Source organism: Nipponia nippon, unplaced genomic scaffold (genome assembly GCF_047370975.1).
Source record: "Nipponia nippon isolate SJK-2023a ecotype South Korea unplaced genomic scaffold, ASM4737097v1 scaffold_1, whole genome shotgun sequence".
Taxonomy (NCBI): domain Eukaryota; kingdom Metazoa; phylum Chordata; class Aves; order Pelecaniformes; family Threskiornithidae; genus Nipponia; species Nipponia nippon.
The window spans coordinates 114,302,823-114,318,976 of NW_028262290.1; the positions used below are offsets into that span (position 1 = coordinate 114,302,823).

Here is a 16,154-nt window from a genome sequence, read left to right on the forward strand (position 1 = left end):
GATGCAGCCCTAAGCAACGCCAGCTTTTTGCTGGGCGGCTGTCTTGCTGGGAGCGTCACCAAGAGGAGCATCCTCGAGCACTTTAGGAACAGGAAGGCTGCTGGGAAATTCAGAGCCTGACCTGCAACATGTGGTGCTTTAAGGCAGAGCCGGCGCAGAAAATGCTCCACACCTGAAAAAGCTTCTCCTCTTTTAGCCCCAATACCCTCATGCGAGTGTCTCAGGACTCGTGTGGCTGCTCTTGGCATGACCAGAGGCTGACTGGGAGAGCAGGAGACTTGTGCTCTGCCCTCTGCACATCCCAGCTGCCAGCATCTCATCTCTTTGGTGGAGGAGCAAAGCTGAGTGGTAGAACTCTCACACAGGCCTTGCATGGCGATGCTAAAATGGCTTTTCAGCTAGCTGGCAAAGGTTGCCTGAAGCCCCTTTCCAATGCCTGTGGGCACCTCTCTGAAAAAAAGAGTGGCAGGGTAGCACTGCAGGTCCTCTCTGGCTGGCAGAGGAGGACAAGGGAAGAGGGGTGAGCGCAGATCCTGGCATTTTACATCTCTGGATATGAAGTTAAGGATGAGCAGGGCGAATGTGAAATACTACTAAAAGTTTCATGTCAACCCCATAGAAATAATTTGACATCATAAAATGATTTGTTCTCATGAATTCCTCCATAAAATGTTGATAAAGCCTATATGTTCTTACTACATACTGAAATTCACTAATCTGCTCCTACAATGGAAGCTTCATCAAAACTTCTTTACTGGCCCTTTTATAAACCTTGTGTAGTCCCACAACTGGAGACTTAATTCAGGTGAAGTTTGTGACAAAACTGAGTATTACGGAGAAGCTCTTTCTACAGAGGGAGATCGTTTAAATTCAGCTCCTCCGTGGTTAGAGGAAATGTAAGAAATTCTGCAGAACATCCTCTCAGTTCTTTGTTCTCCCCAATGCTTTTAATTTCCATTCAATCATTAGGTTAAAGAAGCAGTTTGTGAAAAAAAAAACACACACACACACACACATGCAAATTCACCCAGAAAAATGACTGCAGAAAACAGTTTTTCTCCCATATAAGATAGAGAGTCCAATCTTACCACCTTTTTTTCCAGCAAAACTCTCGCTGGAGCTGAATGGAGGGCAGGGTTGGCCCCCAGTCATGGCACAGCAATCCACCCTACTTCTACTACCTGCTGGATCTCTCCCCATTCACTTCAGGACCTCAGTTCTTTGGTGGTCTTCTGTTTTGACATCTGCTTACCCTTATCTCTAATCAGTTTTGCTGATAGACATTTCCCCTGAGTGAGGAGACACTGCCTAATAGAGTTTTTTTAAAACCAACTACTACTTAGTAGTCAGGAAATTATCTTTGTGGCCTGCAAGGGTGAGAGGCACCGTTTCTAACATTCCCATGCTGACAGCTAAGTCTCACTCAACTTTATCTGATTTGCTCTATTCTGCTCATTATACTCTCATACCATAATGGCATAATGACTGCAATACATTTTTGTTAAACCTGCAATTAGGCAGAATACACAATATCCCAAGGCACTGAATGATCAGGGAATGCACTGTAAGTAATTGTTAAATAACGTGGTAATTTACTACAGCTTGTATCAAGAATTACACTGTCTGCCAGACCAAGGAGCTGAATGTGGAACATGCTGCTTAGAGAAAGGAGGAGCGGTTATAATGATTTGTCACTTGATGCAAAATTCTTCAGAAGCAAAGTATCACACATCAAAGTGCAAGGTTTTACAGAAAGAGAAATGGGTAAAATGAAACATTTTGCACTCAGTTGATACAAATGCTTAATAGAATATGCAGCAGCCCACATCTTGGTCTGATGGTTGTGCAAAAGATGGTGTCTCTCCAACAGATATAAATGCCATAGCACCCTATAACAAGGCATGAGTTCTTGTTATTTAGCAATGGTACATTGAATTTCCAGCTAGACAGCTATTGTGTGCAATGGACAAAAGAATAAAATAAAAAGTAGTCCCAATGCCTTCCAAAACCTTAGAAACCATAACGTAAAGCAGAGTACTAGAAAGTATACTGTGAAGAAATTATTATGCATTAGCAGGATGCTTGAGAAAATTCCTGACAGACTTCTTGTTGTTGATTTTAATAAAGCAAAAAGAACCACACAGATTTGAGGAACTGAGTCCTGGGTGATTTCAATTTGAACTTTCAATGAGAGTGGAATGGTAAGCAATGTCTGCATCTGGACTTTTAAATGGTAGTCTTTCTTTAAAAAAATCAATTTTTTCTGGGTCTATCAAATGTAATTTTTATTGAATTTCCTTCAGCTCGTTTGTTTTTATTCCATTTCAGTGAAAACAAAGAGCACACACTTGCAAAAACACGTCTGAGTCCAGACGGTCAGTGCAGGAAATTCCTGCAGTTCTAGTGAAAACTGGGACTGGGGGGAGGAGGGGGGCACATACTCAGCGCCTCTGCTGAAGGATGAGCTATAGCATGAATCCAAGAGGCATCTGGCTGTTTCAGGTCTGCCCTACCATGCATGGGCACACAGACAGGTCAGACTGCCAGCTGGCGAGAGCTCAGGTGTGGTGACGTGGATTTTACCTGATGGTTCAGGTGAACGCAACAGCACTGTTGAAAGGGAAAAAGCAACAGCTAGGGAAAGGGAAAACCCTAGCAAACATACGCAGGGAGTAACCTGAAGCTGGGACTTCGAGGCAGCACCGGTGCAGGAATCCACAGGAGATCTGGAGTCTCCAATTCCAGTGCTGCAGTATAACTTGTTTTCACTTGTTTCCAAAGCATCGTGCAAATTTAAAAGCTGTTTATAAATTCACGTATCTATATTGCAGCGAAGGACAATGCAGACCCATACAGCATCCCCAGTATAATTCAGACTGCTCCTTTCCCCAGAATGGGTAACGACTCTATGCCTTGCTAATTACAGTTTATCAGCTCATGTGATTAAAGTAAGTAAATACAGCAAAGCCAGAAATTCAAAGTCTGTGCTAGACATTCATGTTTTGATGGCTCCTCATCTCTGGGCCTTATCTGCAGTCTTACCCGACTGGCTGGCAAGCACCGTCTCCAAAGTGCTGATGTCTCTGTGCAGTTGTGGATAGGGAAATAACATCAGATCTTCTCCCTGGGAAAAGGCTATGCAGAGCCCCAAATTGTGCGGCCAGTTTTCTTGTCACTCCTTGCAAAGCGGTGATCTCATCCTTGCCGTCTCCAAATTTTCTATCTTCAGTGTAGGAGAGGGAGGCAGCAAGGGACAAGGGGAGAGGGAGAGGGAAGCTACGAAAAGAAAGATCCCATTGTTAGAGTGCTCTTATTTGTGTGAATGCTTGCCAAGACAACAAGATTGGGTCTGATGACATGAACTCCAGGGTCAGTGGGGAGCTGTGCAAAAATGCCTGAACTCCTTGTGCTCATGATTCTTAGGAAAAAAAGCAACTTCCAGATGTGAGCGAGCCTTCTTTCAGCCATCCAGTCCCTTAAGCCTACCAGATTATACAGCCTGACGACGCCTGCACCCATTTGCATGGCTGAGCAATTGCCATATTTGCCTTGGAGGGAGAACTGCATCAAAATCCTAGACCCAACCACCAAAGCACTTCAGGTGTGTTGGTACTGAATTAAAGTTGAATAACACTTCAGGAACATGGTCATAAAGGAGAGGACAAATCCAGGATCTACCCTTAAGAAAAGGTTGGGAATGAACTGCAAAAGCCTAGGGCTGTGGTGTACATCTTGTATGAACTGTATGCAGAGATCCAGCCTCTCTCTCTGCCTAAAAGCAAAAACAAGACTGAAAATGTTCAGGTACTAACATCTTCTGCCAGAAACCCACAAAAAAATGTCAGGTACAAGCCCAGTGTCGGGCCTAAGCAACTCTCTTCTACGCCATCATCATTTAGGAGGGAATTTGTTCGGAGTCGAGGTCAGTTTACACCCACTGAGGATGTGCCCACCCCCGCATCCATCCATCTGGGTCTCACCGAAAGCAATCACAGCTATCAGGGGAACTTCATGTTGATGGGGCTGATAGGATGCACTGACAGAGCAGATACAGCACCTGTAAAAGCCAGTATCATGGGTTGCACCCAGGAGGGAAAAGCTAGCTCTTATTCCAACTAATGCTTGCTAGATACTGAGCTCAGAGGAGGCTGCTGACACTGTTATTAATTTTAAAACAACTCTGCAACTTCTAGTGTCTCAGAACCACTCATCAGTGCACTGCTGCTAGCAAGGGGCATCTGCCTTGGTGTAACTGTGGCAGATGGAGAAACCAGGCCCCCACGCAGAGAAGCCTCTTGAAACGTCACCCCATCCTCAGGAAAGCGATTCACCTCGTGCTTAGCATGGGCAGTACAGCTTCATTGCCTACAGCTGGGCCCAAGCATCAGCCTTTGGCTGGAAAAGAAAAAAAAAAGCTCTTTTTGCATAATTTAGTAAAGGGAAAAAGTGTGAGGTTGGTTGTTTGCTCCTCAGTTGTTGTTTTTTCTGTGGTAAAGCATTTTTTCACAAGCTGTTTTTGCAGCAGGTGCCAGTGACTTTGCAGTGGACGAGCCAGTCCGGGTCCAAGCCGCCTCCTTTCCGCTCAGCCCAAAAAACTGCCTTGTTTCCTCAGCTCCCTCCTTTCCGAGAGTGTGATTGAATGAGTGCCTGTGAAGGCTGTAAGCACTTGCTAATTTGGGGTTTGTCTGGTAATAGTCCGGTGGGTCTGCATTTCCAATGTCTGTGGAGCCAAACTGACGGTTGACTTGTATTCCCAGTTTTCCCCTCCTCCTCTGCAACTTTTTCCAGAGCCTGTTTCTCGCTGACATCCACCTCCCCTCAGCCCCTCTCTCCAATTCCCCCCCTCTTTATTTTTTTAAATCGACCTGGTCTTCATTGTACTAATTAGATTATCTCTGCCTGAGGGACCCAGAGAGCAGCCCCAACAGAGCACAGCCTGGAAAGACAGGACACATAATCCCTGTTATCAAGGGGGCTGTCATTTGGCATGTAGATCAACTAATTCTTTCAATACCATGGGAGCAATTGTACATCTTAATATTGATTTTCCCCCAAGATATGATCTCCTACATTCCTACATCAGTCTCGCTTGCCCTGGCTAAAAGGCTCCATTTATTATAAGGCAATACAATGTGTGCATACACACTCCCCAGCTTTTTGAATTCACAAATGAGAAGGTGCTTTGTGGGGAGGGTGGGAGAGCGAGCAAACATGGATGAGGCAAGTTAACACAACAATTTCAGGGAGGAACGGGGAATAAACCAAACCTACTGCACTTTCACTTTGCATTACGAAGTAATTAATTCAGAGCTGACTGACATCAAAGGCTGAAGGCCAGTCATGGGAAGGGGCATTAGCAATAAATCATATGCTAAAAGCAGTGATGCTTTAAGTCAAGCCATGTTGCTACCATTCAGCAGCCAGCCTGTTAAATAAGTTTCTGCTTGTTTCTCTTGTTCTTCCTTTCCGCTCACCTCAGTATTAATTTAAAGAGATGCTATTCATATTTTGTGCTCCATACAAATCACCTATAGCTAATTGCAAAAAGGAGAAACGTAACAATGGAATGACCTTCACTTGAGATGTCAAAATGCTTTAAATGATAATCAACAAATCAACTTGCCCAGGCACAGGCCCATTCTTCATGATGCCCCTTTCAAGGCTAGCCATGGGTAACAGGATTCTCAAGGTATTAATTTCTGTCAGTTCAGAGGACTTCTACAGTTGGTGCAACAGAAAATTTCTTAGCTTTAGGTGCTCTACATTATCTTCCTAGACAATCTATGTTCAATTGCTTGCACGTAACCTTTTTTTGTAACAAATTACATTCATATCATGACTCTTAAAAAGCAGGTTTGGATAATAAAACTCATTTTCTACGCTCAGCCAAACTTACGTTAGAACCAAAGAGGAAACAAATAATTCCCAAGCAAAGGAAGAGGGAAAAATTCCTGCAGCTCCACCATCTAAGCAGCTCTCCTGACTTACACCAGCTGAGGACTACACAGCTTTAACAAACAGCCTGGAGAGCCTGATGTTGGCACCTGTTAATACCATCCACAGAGCTGAACACATTTTATTGCCAGACAGGAAACTTTATCCACAGCACTGGGATCATGTCCTTCTCTTCCAAAAAATGTCATAGGATCTCTCACTTCCTCCTGGACAGTCACCACAGCCAGAAAAAATAGGACCTGGGTCCAGTGTCTCAGTTGAAAGCAGCCCTCCAGCAGTGCAGAGCTTCCTGTAAAGCCTGTACAACTCTGCCAGCATCAAAGACAAATACACGTCGCGGTTTGAGGACCGCTCTTTGATTTAAGGACTCCCCCTGCCTCAGTTACCTCCACTTTTCTCCTTACTAGCCTTTCCGCTTCTGCTTTCCAAGTACCTGACTTTTTCAGCTAAACATTGGCCTGTTTTTCCAGACTGCAAGGATCCACACACCTAAATTATATTCAACATGTGACCAACACATGGACCTCTATAAATATATATCTATATATAAAAATCACAGACTTCTATACTTGTGTGATGCAGAAGGGCAATATATCAAGAAAACACTTTATGTCCACCACCATGGTTCAGATATCCACAAAAGGCAACTTCATAAAACAGCATAATGCCTTCAAAAATCAATTCTGGGCTGGATTCTCAATGGGGAAAGAAAAATCTTGGTAAACGAGATTTAAAAGTACCAAACCTGCCTGGCTCTTCTGGTCAGCAGTGTGGTGGGGATATGCTCCTGTCCTGACAGACGTGAGGTCTCCCTGCTTCTGTGGCAGTGCATGGGAGTGTTAGCAATTCAACAGCTCCCTGTAAAATAAGAGTATAAGAGACACACAGGGCAAAATAGAGGCTCAAACCCCAAAGGATTTTCAAAAGCAGGGCCAGAGGCAGATACAATATTGATGGGAGAAGGAGATGTGAGGCATTTCTCCCAGCCCCTGACATAGAGTACATGTGCTGGATGGTGCAACTGGAGAAGAAATGGAGAGAGAAAGCGAGAAAGGTGAGGAAAAGTGAGAGTTTACATTGTCCCTCCATAACATTACCTCTGAGATCTCTAGGGTTGTTGGCTCCTTCTCCCATCCCAAGCCCTAGAAAACAGCATTGACAGCAAACATCTTTTACTAATTGTTAATTTCTCCCCATTGCCTGAGTGGAAGGATGGAAAATACTTTCTGTATCATGGCAGTAACTCAACAACAGTATTGAATGAAAGGCATCATTTTCAGAAGGGATTTCAGGCAAACAATTGCTGTGACTGAAGAGCACACTTAATCAGTGGCTTACATTTCACCCAGGAGGGATGAGAAAAGGGAAGGTAATGGCAGAGGGACCCTCTTGTCCTTTTTCAATGCACGACCACAGCCCCATTCATTACAGACTCCAAGAGGATGGAAATTTATAGGCGTTACTGAGGGATCAAAGTGTGCAGGGGTTTCTGGGAGCCAGTCTCTTAGGAAATCATAGTTCTGGAAGAACTGGGACCAAAGAGAATTGGTTTCCTATGGTTTTGCATCTTGTGGTTGTGTTTTCTGCTGTCTAATAAACTGGAAATTTTGACTGAAATTGTTCCCAATGTCAGAGGTGTGTATACTTTTGAACTCTCTGGTGTCTATGAAGGGTTGAGTTCACCATTTCTCTCAGTTGGGGCATGAAGAGGTTGTCTGTCCTCTAATCAGATATTTACTGCCATGAAACCTGTAGGGATCTTTGAACTGTTTGTTAACTGCTGCCCAATGATTTTGAAAGTTATTTTTGAGGCAGAGGTAACCATACACACACCATACGACGTGTGCCATGACACCTCATGTACCCTGTTTCCTTTGGAAGTTGGGCTTAAAAATGGGTTTTGCGTAAGCAAGCACAACAGCAGCTGAGAGAGATTTTCAATTTTTTTCTAGTTTGTTGTATTTTGGAAACTCACCTCATACAGATATTTAGGGTTACTTTCACACAAATTAAAAATGATGCCCAAAATCTCAGTGAAACTCACTCCAGAAAGACTGCTGTCACGATGGCAAGCTCTTGCTGCACCTTTGCTTTGGGGCTCAAGCCTGCCCACTTGTGCAAAGTTTGGGAGTCTCCACAGCACAAGGCAGAGGTGTCCCACCTATTTGGAGACTCCACAGAATGCAGGGGTCCTCACTCCGATCCTGGAAGCAAGGATATTTCTGTGGGTGCAATGCCACGTCTGGCTAATTAGTGCTTGTAAGAGGAGAACTCATTATCTTCGTCTCCTTTTCCAGCATGCTGAGGGAAGTTTGAGGACCTCTGCATTGCCCTCCATGGGGCTGCACTGATACATCCAATGTTTCTTTGCAAGAGCTCAGCTCCCCACCACAGTGCCAGAGCCAGGCAAAGTGCCAGGGAAGGTCCCTGGAGAGCTGTAGGGGAAGACAGCTTTCCATTATGCCTGCCAAGTCTGCGGTCCTAGCACAACTCTACCAAGGAGGGGAAACCTGAGGAAATATGTAACGGCACATTCTTCAGCATTGCCTTTCCCCTCCCAGGCTTGCACCTACTGTGGCTCAGTGCCACGTGGCTATCTGGGGTGGGGGAGAGCTGCACTGCACCTTTTGCGGGATTGTGTGCTTTAATGCCCTTTTCCCTTGCCACAACCCAGTTTTCTGCTCCATACCTCAGTGGTGAAGCAGGCCCAGGAATCACACCCCCACAGGTCTCCACTGCCTGCAGGGTAACCAAGCCTAAATGCAAGCTTATCAAAGCGTCTTCAATAATAAAAAATAAAAGTCAAAATCCTACCAGCTGCTCATAGCCACTAGGGCAGAAAAGCCAATTTCACACCATACAGGGAAAAGGACACACAAAGCCACACTTGGTGAAGGGCTCCAGGGCTTATCTCCCGCTGGGAGGAAGGTCTGAGACATATTCTGCGCATCTGCCCTGTGGCAGAGGAATGCGATTGGCAGGGGGTGGCCGCTATCAAGTCCGACACATTCAGCAAATTCTTTGGCTCTTGTCACCTACCCAATGGCTTTTCCTGGTCTTAACAGCCTGGTCGGCAGGGACCAGAGAAATGGAGGGAGTAACAGGCAGAGCTGGCCAGCACTCAGGTTGGCAGCCAGCACTAATGCTGGGTGTGTCTTTGGGAGGTGTTCCCTTGATAGAGGCAACCACTCAGACCAGAGTGGCAGAGAAGATGCTGGCCCAGATTAGGAATCGTGCTCTCGCTTTGCTTCCTCCTCCTTTCCCATGGGCCATCCAGTCTTGGAGAAACAAATATCCTGTGCATCCCAAAATGCTGCTAGAATAAGCAAAAAAACCCCAATTCGAAGGCCAGAATAAGGCTCAGAGGCAGACACAACCCCAGGGGCTGTCCTAGTCACACTGCTAAAGCTAGGTTTGCTACAAACCTGTTTTCCTGCAAAATTTTGGGCTTTCTTGTGTTCCAATGGATTTCTTCTAGGGGAATACCTATTTCTGGCCAAATTTTCAGATTTTGGGGGTAGGAAAAGGGTGAAGATGAATACACACACGTATCTATCAACAACAACTCTTTTTCCATCCAAACTTTCCCCACAGGAAGAATACACACAGCCCAAGGGACTGGGCAAAACAGCTCCCTGAGGTGTCTGAAAGATTATTCCCTTAATGCAAGAATGCATTTGCGCCAGATCAGGCACATTAGGTATCTTACTCTTGGTCTCCTCTCCCAGACATGCTATAGCACAATAAAAAAAGCACTAACCTTGCATTAAAATCATTCAGAAGTTTTCCACATCCTCCACTGGAGAGAAACTCTCCACAGCAGGAAGAAAATAATCTTCGCAACACGGTTGGTTTTGTCTTTGATAACAGGAATATTTCAGTGCAGGTGACCTGACAACATGGCTTTGGATAGAAAAACAAAGATTATTTGAAACAGAATTTAGATAGGCTAAAAGGAATTAACAAGTCTGTAAGAATATTAAGCCATGGAGTGGTAGAGAGGAGAGACTCCCCCAGCACCCAGGGAGTTTCACAAAATAGCTAAGAATTCTCAGAAAAAAACAACCAAAAATACCCCAGCCACCCTTAAGATATAACTGTATTTATCCTGGCAATTGCTAAATGTCTCATATCACAAAGCAAAACCAAAAACTAACAGAATGACATTCCAAATCACCATCTGAATGGAAACACCGCTTGACAGGGAAGGGGCAGAAGGCTGTTTTTTCTCAGATCCCAACCGTGTCAGATAGCTCTAGATCAGGTCCACCAAACAAACTGCCATGTCACAAAAGCATCCTCTACAACCAGCTCTTCTTAACAACCCTGCTGCCTTTCCTTCCTCAGCATAGGAAACGGAGTGGGAAAGCTGGGATCTCCAGGCTCCAGGGCCACCATTTTGTCATCTCATCAGTGTGTGTAGCCACATCACAACGGCATAGAAAACAGAGGCATAGTTTAATAGCTCAGAATTTAAAGGTGTAAGTAGGATAGTTCTTCTGGAATCCCTTTCACTGAAAAACTTAATTCATATTCATTTAATCAGGTTGTTACCCTCACATACTCTGATTTCTGTGCATGAGGCTGAAGAGCTGGCAGCTCTGTACTTTCCAATTGCCAAAGGACTAACCACGAAGCAACAGTCTGGTATTTAAGCTGCCTGACTTTTTTTTCCATCACAAAATTTTATTTTCATCTGCTTTGCAAAACTTCAGGATGAAGTTTCCGTGGCAGCTGTCTGAGGCTGAGCACATGGTGTTTGCTGAAAATTCCCATCAAGATGGTCCTTGTTCCTTCTGAGAACATTAGCAGAGAAGATGGATGCATTATACCTATGCACGTACAGTGCAGCTTTAAGACCTGCAAGCTTTGAAGAAGCAGCTTGAAATCTGGGAGAAGAAAACTCCAGACCATGTCTGTAAACAGTGAGGTCAGAGTCGAAATGAAGAAAAACAAGGCAGGATCAAGTGGCATCCAGGGCAGGGGCTCATAAGGGTAAGACTTTCACATCCTTACATTGGACGATGAAGGAGTAAGCAGCCAGATGACAGTATAGGTTAGGGAAGAAAGTGATGGGATGTGATGAAGAGCAGAGAAGTAGCTGAACTCAGTGGTGGAAGTGGGAGAGTTAGAGAAGGAAAGTAGACTTCTAAAACTTTGGAGTGGCAAGGAAAAAGGCTGGGGGGAATTGCAGGAGAGGAGGAGCAAATGCATCAAGGAGGGATGAAGGGCTGTGCACCACCAGCATTCTCCAGGAAGACATGCTGAGGAAGGAGAGAAATGCAGGCCACACACATAAAAGGAGGATCCAAAGTTTGCAGGTGCAGTATTTTGTCAAGCTGGATAAGCTAGAGCTGTTCCTCTTGGAGGAGGATGGTACTGAGGGAGGAGCTCAGCAGCCTGATTGGATTCAAGAGCATTAGTGTTGTGAAAACAGGAAGCTCACGAGTTCAATGGAAACATTTTAAAAGTCCATTTCTTAAAATGGGAGTCTTGCATGCCGTTTCAAATGGCGCACAGACTTCTGCCAAGCTCTTCAATCCATACTCCTGGGTGTGAGTGTTCAGTGATAAACTCATCACTCCTGGAGAGCCTACCTGTTTTTGTGCCTAACAAATTATTCATAAAGTAATATGTTAATCTTCCCACACAGATAAAAAAGTGTTGCAGTTCCTTTACATACCCAGAGCATGCCCAGATTACCTATTCCAGTCAGTTGCAGAAGTAGATTTCAGGATATAATGGCTAACTTTTCTAGATTATTATAACCAGCATAGTATGCCTGCTTTTTCTTATGCATATCATTCAAAATTACCCCCAATAAAAATAAGGAATGCAAGCGACACTGCATTACACCCTGAGAGACACTACATCATCTCGGTCTGGTATACATCAGTGCATTTTGATTCTTTCACGTGTTATATCCGGAGGTCAAGTGAAGGAGTGATTTTAACATACCCAAGTTCTAAGTGCCAGACATCTGAAGCAGATTAATGATGTCTGTGTAAAACTCCCCCTGATAAAATGCTACAGTTCGGACCCCATCTCCAGCCTGATTACAGGACTAAAGCAATCTTCTTTCTTTCAATTCAAGCTTAAGTTGCCATTGTTTAGCTTATTCTTAGCAATGGCACAGCAGAATAAAACTTATGAACAAGAAAAGCTAGAGCCCTCTTCACTGTCTCTCGACTGCATCAGGGCTGAGAGAAAATAAAAGCAGAAAAAACTCTGCTTATTTCTGTCACAAAAGCTCAAAGGATTGCTCCCAGATCACTCTGAAGCTCATAGAAAGTAAATAATCATCTTGTGGGATGTTGAACACCCACAAGTTGCTGCCCTGTAGGAATTATGGCTTTTCATGATTGCCCCTTCAAGATGCAAAAGGTTTGCTGTAGACATGACGTCTACATCCAGTCCTGGATTTTACCCTGGTTCTCCTACTGACCTGGGGAGTGATGTGGAAAGGTCATTTTGCTACTCTGTGCCTTTGCCTTGCTTCAAAGTCCCCATCTTCTGCATTTGGCTCTCACCCTGCTTGCACGCTGCCTAGGAAAACCTCGACTACGGCCCATGCATTCAAGGGTAACTAAATTACAATTAGTCACCCTGATGCCAGTGGGGTAAATCTGGATAGTCAGTACTTCATTACTCATCTTTATTTATTTGGCTGAGGTAGTGCAAAGCCTATTTTTAACATAAAGTAATAAAAATGTTGACAGAAGGCTGCTGCTTTTGGAAGAAAAAAATAATCAGGACTTTCCCAGAGTGAAAACTGTTTAGGGCACTACTCTCATCCATCACTTCGTATGGCTCCGTGATAACTCTCTCCTTACAATTGCAAGTCATTCTCTATCAGCATACAGGGACAGCTCTCTAGCAAGACACAAATAAAAACAGGCACAAAGCTGCTTATTGGTAAATAAATCAAAGAGGAGGAATTGGGAGAAGGAAACAACACAAAGCTCTCTCTGTCAGGATAGCAGAGATTTATGTGAGAGATTCACTGATACTTCAGGCCACTGGTGCCATTTTCCAGGGTATGAATGGGTGGATCTTTTGCATACGTTTTGCTGGGTTGACTTAAGTAAGTCTTGACAACTCTCTTTCCCTGGGGACTAGACTAAAAGTATTGTTTAGAAATCTAATATATGGTTTATTTACTCAATTTGTGCTGAGCACTACAGTTCCTTCAGGCCAGCTTCAGCAGTCCATTACTCCATTAATGCTCCATTACTGAAATTAGTGCTGTAATTGGAAGGAGAGAGGATGATGGGGAAGGGGACACTTTTTAAAGGAGCAGGTCCTGCTTAATCCCATCATGGAAGAAAGCATTAGAAAAAACTCAACTGCTCCCCCCCCCGAGCCCCTCCCTTAGGGAAAGGGGTAGGGAAGAGAAACTTCTCTCTGGTGGATGACATGCAATAGCTGTGCAGTGAACAGACAGGTCTGAGGACCGCACCAGCCAGTTCCCCTTCAAATCAGAGGACACAACGGCAATGTCAAGATGCCTCCACGCAGAGCTCCCATGTGCCAGAAAGCAGAAGATACTTCTGCCTCTCCACCAGACATTTCAGCCTAAGCTTCTGGTCCCTTGCACGGAGATGGCACTGCTAACGAGGCCGCTGGTGCAGTCTCTCCTCCCAGCGTCCGCTGCATAGGCAGACTGCAGCTGGCTGTTTCATAGCCTTCACAAGCCCGGGAAAAGGAAAAGGGAGAGATGCGGTGCTAAGAAAGACGGCTTAACCATGGAGGTGGTGCATAGAGCTGAGTTTGGTTCCCACCACAAGCCCTCCTTGAAGTCATGGAAGACGTAACTGTGTTTGGGGTGGCAGAGATTCTTTCACTGCTTTGCTTCACTCATCCATATCCCCCCAAAATATGTGTATGAATATTTATTAATTAGCTAAATTACAACAAGGAAATTTCATGGATGTTGTATCTAAGAATTGTATATGTGCATACAATCACATAGTTTGCAATAATTTTTCAATATTAATTGTAAGCTGGTTACTGAGTAACAAATGCCCTGTACAGTTCTACTGCAAATATACATATTTATTGGTTTAGTTAAATAGAAGACCTGTCAGAAGACTAGCAGGAAGGTAATACAATAGCCCTAGAGAGGTCATCTGTTAAAAGAGATTAAAGAATTCACAATAAGAAAAAATGCCAGAGCTTTTAGCTGGGATGCTTCCATTTTCCAGCCAGTGACAGGATTTGTTTTGCCAGGGCTGGAACTGGAAAGTCCCAAAGGAAACCAAAGAATTAAAAGATTTTCCCTATGGGGGTGAGGGACTGTGAGGACAGACAATAATCCTGAATTTGTTCGTGAGGAGCAGACTGACACACAGACAGACTTTGCTGGAGGTATCAAAATAGTAAAACTTAGCTATTACAGCATGGTAGGACTTAGGGTAAAGTGCACGTCATATCCTTCTCTTCTCACATTTGGCTTTGTTCCTATCACACAGACTCAACAAGATTTGCTCTGGAAAAGCTGTTTGATTGCTGGGATAAGCCACTGCTGCGGAAGGGGAGCCTGTGACGCCGCCCCCCAGCCCGACCCTGTCCCTGGCGCTAGCTGCACGCCAGTGAGAGCTCAGCTGCAGGCACAGGGTCCATCACAGGAAGGCAGAAGCTGAGGAAGGCACCCCCTGGAGAAACTAGGTCTCTCCCTCTACCAACAAGAGAGATCTATTCCCATGGCAAAAAAAAATCTACCTAAAAAGAAATCAACCTGTTCACAAAAAAATCAACCTAAAAAGAAATACAAGCAAACCTTGCATCTTACATGCTCTGAAAAAGTTAGCTCTCTTCCTTTCAGACCTCTGCGTTTTGAGGAGAGTACTGTACCCCTTACGCGCTAAAGGGAAGATGCTGGTCCTTCAGGCTGTGTTTCTGATTAAGGCGGCTCGCCCCTAAACCTCTCCCAGGCTGAGTCACGCGGAGGGTATAAGAGTTTGTCTTTCCTTCCTTGCCCAAAAGCTGAGCCATAGGTAAAACCTAAGGATGCAAAGGACAGCTGCATCAGCAAGAACGAGCAGATCGGCTGTGGGGATGGCTGGAAGCCTCTTCACAGGATACATTGCCTTGGGAGAGTCAAGGCACCCTGGTGTCCTGGGTTGCTATCTCTCTGAGCATCTGGCAGCGTCTCGGAGACCCGTGCATCTCCAGTGGCTGCCAGGGAGCAGTCAGGCACTGAGTCCCCCCTGCCACCAAGCCCTTGACTGAGAAATGCATCACCGTGCCAGGATGCTAAATATACTTCTGTTGGTGAACGCCACTGAAAGAGGGCTTTTTTAGAAAGATGCAGATGGGCATTTCATCAAGGTGGAGACTGACAGAATACAGCGGAAATAACATTACAAGAATAATAATGCCTCGATTCTCCATCTTTCTAACTTTCAAGGTACCCTAGATTTCTCAACAAGGGCTTCAAGAGCAGAAAGAAAACTGGGAGGGACAGGTGAATGCCCCCTCAAGAATTAAATCCCAATTAACACGCCATCAGTGACGAAGGACACATTTTACGTGGTCGATTAAAAGACTCTCCCCTATTGATCTTTGCAGCTAATCATTGTCCTACCCCTGCTTAGGGCGCACAGACACAAACCAGCGATCTAAATTTATTGAGACTCCTGGCAATCAATAGGTCAGACTCCCGGAGAAGCATTATGCAGAAAACATCTCCACTGACTCATCACGGGCTGGTGAGCCCCAGGTCTCCAGCAGGTCCCTGAAGCCATTCCCCTCTCTGCCCGGCCGGTTCACGCAAGGCCAGGGTTGCTCTGCGTATGCTCCTTGTCAAAGCCCAGACAAACAGCCCGCGACAAAACAACAGCCGCGGCGATCGCTCTCGCCTTCGGCTCAGCATCACGGCGTGAGAGCCGGGTACCTGGAGGCAGCAGACGGCCTGCCATATGAGCCTTGCAGTTTTGATTTAAACAAAACAAAAGTGAGTAGCTGTAATTTCACAGATGGGAGCAATTCATTAGCTGGGAAAAGATGTGGTTGCTCTAATCGGGAGTGACTGGGGAGCTTTTGATGCAAATGGCCATTTGCAGCTGCCTCTCCCTGCTTCTCACCAGGTCAGTGCAAGGCAATATACTGTGAGATGGAAAAATAAAACTGTATTAATTTGATAGCCTGCCACAGAGCGACAGCATTGCCAGGCAATATTTCTAGGACCTGCCATGTGC

The 16,154-nt window shown here is 45.0% G+C and overlaps 1 long non-coding RNA gene across 3 annotated transcripts in view; it reads right to left on the reverse strand.

Moving 5' to 3' along the window:
* Positions 1–2,356: 2,356 nt before the first annotated feature.
* The window catches only part of LOC148057568 (uncharacterized), an 86,871-nt gene continuing 73,073 nt past the window's right edge, over positions 2,357–16,154 (reverse strand). Inside the window, exons 7-9 of one of the 3 annotated variants that reach the window (XR_015700120.1) lie at positions 9,716–9,858; positions 6,705–6,813; positions 2,357–3,276 (exon numbers count right to left, since the gene is read on the reverse strand). This is a non-coding gene — a long non-coding RNA (uncharacterized LOC148057568). Of the gene's footprint in view, positions 3,277–6,700; positions 6,814–7,051; positions 7,098–9,715; positions 9,859–16,154 lie in introns of those variants that run through there. The other 2 variants (XR_015700118.1, XR_015700121.1) reach the window with 2 other exon arrangements.